Genomic DNA, 6000 nt, shown 5'->3' with positions numbered 1-6000 from the left:
TCACAGGCCACCTTCTGTGGCCTCTCTCTTCTGAGCTTTCAAGGTCCTGTTTTCCAGCGTGACTTCACATTTCTAGTGGGAAGATATTTCTTCTAATGAGAAGGTATTTATGTCCCAGGAAGGTCCATCCATTTAGTCACTTGCCATGGGGTGTAGGGCCTGAATTTGGCTGAAGTGAAAAGTCTGCAAACTAGATTACTGAGAAACTCTTGAGCCTGGCACTCAGGGCATCTCCCCGTATATGGTTTCCTCTAAAAATGAAAGTACTAATTTAAAAAAGCTTACCATTTATTAATTCTTATTGACTTTTTCAGAGGTAAAGAAACTTACATTCAGAGAGGTTATGTGACTTGCCAATACCACACAGTAGAGGCAAGATTTCAGTCCAGGCCTATCTGACTACAAAACCTGTTCCCTCTGCGCGACTCCAACTTGCCCTCCTCCCCCGTTGCTGCAATTCTTCTCTGAGGGAAGCCGAGGTCCAGCCCACTCCTGGAAGCTTCACAGGTCATTTCTCATCAACTTCCAAGTAGTGGGGATAATTTGCTTCAGTATCACTTATAGGGGAAGATAAGCAAGCATAAAGGCACAGGGGAAAAAAGATAATTTTCTCAGGGGTCAAGAGCTTGGGTTCTGGGATCCAACCATCTGACTTTCAACTTGACCCTAATACATGTGTGATCTTGGAATAGTTACTAACTATGCCTCTTTTTTCTCATCTGGAGAACAAGGATTATCCTAATACAAGCCCAGAATCCCTTAACTAAAATCTTTGGGTACAGGTGTATTTTAAAGTTTAGAATTTCTTGATTTTAGAAAGGCAATAGGCTTTATACTTCATAACACCCCCAGTGGGGTCGGGTGCAGGACCCATCACCCACTAAACAGTCACCTTAATATTTCTGCAGTGAAACAAATTAATATTCATATAGTGAGATAAATTAAGACTGTAAATTAAACCTATTAAACTGATGAAATTTTATAGTCTCATCAATTTAGATCAGATTTTCTACCAAAAGAGTTCCAAAAACATATATATCCTTTCCTTTTTCAAGACTTGGGGATTTCAAAGTTGTGGATGGGAGAATCACGAGGCTGCACCTACCTTGTAAGGCTGTTGTGAGGATTAAAGAAGTGAGGAAATATACATATTAAAGTGTTTAGTTGAGTGCCCTGCATGTAACAGGTCCAACACACTTGGTTGCTCTTATGTATTCCAGAGGAGAGAAAACACAGGCCACTTCAAAGATTATTATTTGTATGTCAAAATTACTGCTGAATAATAGGGAATAAAAAGGGAACAGAAAGCTCTCCATTGTACCTCTTCAGAAGAATCCTAGGTGAATCCAGCAGCCACTGCCAGGAGAGAGAAATCAAGAAAATCTCCAGGGGTCTGATGCAGAGAACAGGTAAGTTAATTTATTCCAGCTACCACCTGCCAATCCAGCAAAATGTGCTCTCAGATAATTTGGCTTATATGTGACAAGTACCAATGCCCCCATGTCTGGAAGTTTTAGAACCAACCGGAATTGGTGGCAATATTGAAGCCCAGGCCTAGGGCACCAGCTGCCACAACAAACCAGGAATCCCCTTTATACCACGGAAGAGAGATCCGTCCATTCGTTGCCACACTCCTGGTTTCCTCCCGAATGCTTTTCCTTCAGCTTATTAAAATCACTTCGATCTTATCCGAATGAAATCTTGAGAGCGTTCTCAACTTGAGCAGAGGTTTAGCTACAAGTTGCTCGTTTGTCCCATGCTGTAGAGAATTTTTAGGCAACGTGTATCAGTCCTTTCAGACTAGACCTTCCCTGCCTGAATCTCAGAGCAGTTTCTTCTGCCCTAATCAGATACTGCAATTTGCTCTTTTCATCATTGGGAAATTGATCAGATTGACCTACAGAGCCCACCTCCTCCTTGGTCCAGCCTATGTGTTCCTCAAACAAGCAAAATTCATTTGTTTGTAGTTTGTCATAGGACTTATAGATCCTTTTAGAAACCAAGTACTTTGCATGTTCTGTCTCCAGGATAATTAAACATTAATAAATGTTACTTAAACATTAGTAATGATAATAAATGGGGCAATAATAAGGAAATTGGAGAGCAATATTTCAGATAGGCCTGCTACAGTCTGTCTGTTGGAGCAATTATCAGAAAGCCCTGGTGAGCTTCTAATCTGGGTGTGTTTTTTTTTTAATTTAGTGTATATATGCAATAAGTTGAAAATATTTTGGAAAGCTCAGTCCAGTTTTGTATGGAAAACCCAGGCAATCTTTCAAGAAGCAAAATCTCTTTAATAAACAATGATACTAGGGGCTTCCCTGGTGGCGCAGTGGTTGAGAGTCCGCCTACCGATGCAGGGGACACGGGTTCGTGCCCCGGTCCGGGAAGATCCCACATGCGGCTGGGCCCGTGAGCCATGGCCGCTGAGCCTGCGTATCCGGAGCCTGTGCTCCGCGACGGGAGAGGCCACAACAGTGAGAGGCCCGCATACCGCAAAAAAAATTTAAAAATAAAAATATATATAAATAAACAATGATACTAAATAAATCTGTTGATTGTTGTCTCCCCCCACTAGAAAGAAAGTATCCTCTATGGTAACAAAGACTTTTGTTTTCTGTTTTCCTGGCACTTGCAGTCGCAGCTGCCATGCTGGAGTACTACATAAATATTTGCTGAATAAATGAGCGAATGAATCTGAAGCAAGTAGATGAGTAGATGCATTTTTCCCTGTTTTCTGTAGAAAACAGACTGTCTCTATGCTTTTCTATCAGATACAGACATATACTACATGATATCAAGACTCCAAGGGGTTTTAGTGGGAGCTCACACTTTCCTTGGGATGAACGTCCCGGAAGCCTGGGAGACCATGGAAAGACTCTACTGAAAAGCCTAGCTGGCTGGTACCGACCCTACAAGATGCTCGTGTAGTCCACATAACAAACAGTAGGTGTGAAAATAAAGAGCAAAACCTCAGCAGTCAGCCCTGGAGGGGGTTGGGGGGTGGCGCTAAATGGTGTTACACAGGAAGTAGCACAGCTTCCTGACTTCTACACACGAGCGGAACGGTTTTTCGGTGGCACTCACTCTGGAAGACAAAAGTGAGAAGAGATCACACCTGTCTCTTCCCTCTGCAACGTGGCAGAAACCCAGGGATAGGCCACAGAGAAAGGGAGCAAAGCGGCAGTGCTATATGAAGGGAAAATGTCACCTAATATCATAAATATTGGAAGGGCATTAAAAGAAAGCAGCCACAGTTGAATGCAAAAGACCCTGAAGACACATTTGCCTCTATTAGCGACAGAGTTCTCTATCAGCAGGGTTGTATAATCAGGGCTGTCGGCCAGCTGCCGGCATGCGAACGGTGGATAAAATTGGTCTGAAGCCCCTGCCGTGCCCTGCGAAAGTGCAGGGCCCACCCCAGGACTGAACCACTTTCCAAAGGGAGCTGTATTTCCTGGGGAAACACAAGCTGAGGCCAACGTGAAACCCTGTCCTTTTCTCAGTACACACACACGCACACACATGCACACACACACGCACATGCACACAGGTGTGCACATGTGCATTCTTGGAGTGTGTAAATCTCCACTGAACCTGTGAGAGTCACAGGGTGGAGAGGGCATCACACAGCATCCCCACAGCAAGCAATTTAGAATCTGTCTGTCCTTGGATGACCTTGGGCTCTCCCGGCTGCTTCCTCCTACCGGACAGCAGACTTTCAGCGGCCCACGTCTCCCTCTTTCCCTCCACTCCTTTGTCTCTCCTTTCCCTCCTCTCTGCAGCATAATCCAGTAACCTGGTGTAATCTTTTTTTTTTTTTTGCATAGTTTAGTTCTTTTTTTTTTAACATCTTTATTGAAGTATAATTGCTTTACAATGGTGTGTTAGTTTCTGCTTTATAACGAAGTGAATCAGTTATACATACACATATGTCCCCATATCTCTTCCCTCTTGTGTCTCCCTCCCTCCTACCCTCCCTATCCCACCCCTCTAGGTGGTCACAAAGCACCGAGCTGATCTCCCTGTGCTATGTGGCTGCTTCCCACTAGCTATCTATTTTACATTTGGTAGTGTATATATGTCCATGTCTCTCTCTCACTTTGTCACAGCTTACCCTTCCCCCTCCCCATATCCTCAAGTCCATTCTCTAGGTCTGTGTCTTTATTCCTGTCTTACCCCTAGGTTCTTCATGACCTTTTTTTTTTTCTTAGATTCCATATATATGTGTAATCTTATCTTCTCCTGTGGAGGAGCTTCACCCTCACTTCCTCATGTCGCTGGACTCTTACCCTCAGCCTCCCTTTTATTCTTAAAGCCTCTCCTTAAACATCAGAGTTTTCTTAAGAACCCCGTCAGTGACAGCCAGCCTGACGAGAACGTTTTCACCTGGCAAGAAAAGAAAGGCGCCATCCCCAAGTGAAACTCTGTGGAAAGAAAGCAGCTTGAGACACAGAGGAAGAGGATTATTTAAAAGAGTAGAAGAGAAATCTGAACGAGACAGAACAGCACAGCTTCTTCAGCAGGACACGCTCAGGGGCTGGAAGTCAGCATCAGAGCCTGATGGTATATTCAGTTCCATTTACACAGATGTAACCATATTTTAAATAACCATCATAAACTGATCCTAATTTTATTTTATAGTTAGGGAACAAGACCCTCTCAACTAACTCTTTTGCTGTCTTCATGAAGCTCCTAGTTAAAGAACTCCTCAAGACACTATGAGTTGATTGAACTAGGCGGGCCATAGCTAAAGATTTCAGGTCAATCCTGGGTCTCAGTAGCAGACCTCCTTAGAGAAAGTGGCTTATTCCTATTCCTATACAGATGTGCTACATGTTCTACAAAATGTTGCCTGTCGTTTAGCAGAAGAACATTTTATTAAGAACTTAGATGATTTTTTAAAAATTGTACACTTTGCAACAGACCAAATCCCATCATCTAGAGCAGAGGTTCTCAAACTCGGGCCCCCAGCCCAGCAGCAGTGGCCTCACCTGTGAACTTGTTAGAAATCAGGTTCTCAGGCCGGACCCCAGACTTCTTAGACGGTGTAATCTGTGTGAATGAGCCTTCCAGGTGATGGTGATGCCCTTTCAAGTCTGAGAACCACCCCTCCAGAGCCACCGCGTCACCAGAGTCCATATTTCTAGACGTCAGTGCAACCCCTGAATTATGATTCTTTTCATGGCTAGGTCCTTTGATTTACAAAAATCTGTCGCCCGGTCCTCAAATGAGGATCTTGTTTCCCTCTTGGGGCCGCTCGTGGTCTCTGCCCGGGTTTCTGCCCCCTGCCCCGCGCTCCGGGGTCCTTCAACTGGTGGGTGGTGCTGCTCTGCGGGGTCGAAGGGCGTGGCCTCAACTGCTCCCCTGGCTGACTGTTCACAGCTGTCTCAACAAGGCGCTCTCAGAAATCCCTAGGGAAAGCCAGGCTCCGCCCTGCTGTCCTGGAGTCACCGGCGCTCTCAGGCTTCCTCCGGAGCCCATGGCTCTCCCCATGAGCTCTCACCCCCTGAGCTCCTGTTCTCAGCCCATCCGCCCTACCACCCGCCCAGACTAGATGGGGCTACCTTGTCTCTTCTTACAGCAACTTACCCACCTCTCGGGTGGGGCTCTAATTTCCGCTTGAGTCTCACAAAAGCCAGCGGTCCTTCAGCTGGAGCGTGTGTCAGACCCACCTGATGGGCTTATTAAAGCACATCTGCAGCTCCACCCCAGAGTCCGTGCTTCAGTGGGTCTTGAGTGGAGCCCAAGAACTTGCATTTCTAACAAACTCTTAGTGGAAGTTGATGCTTGTGGTCCAGGAACCGCACTTTGGGAATCGCTATTGAAAGCCAATGTCACTGAACTTAAGAAAATCAATCCCCAAGTGACTATGCCCTGCTCTCTCCCTAGCAATCCAAAGTATCCATCAATTAAGTCAATGTATTTGTTTGTCTTCACTGATCATTAAATTCCACTTATTACAAAAAAAAGTTTGGAAGTGCCTTTAATTCTTATTTA

The sequence above is a fragment of the Hyperoodon ampullatus genome, assembly GCF_949752795.1.
Source record: "Hyperoodon ampullatus genome assembly, chromosome: 10".
NCBI classification, from domain to species: Eukaryota; Metazoa; Chordata; class Mammalia; order Artiodactyla; family Ziphiidae; genus Hyperoodon; species Hyperoodon ampullatus.
The sequence above is the reverse complement of the archived record's forward strand: the minus strand, read 5'-3'. Positions refer to the sequence as shown.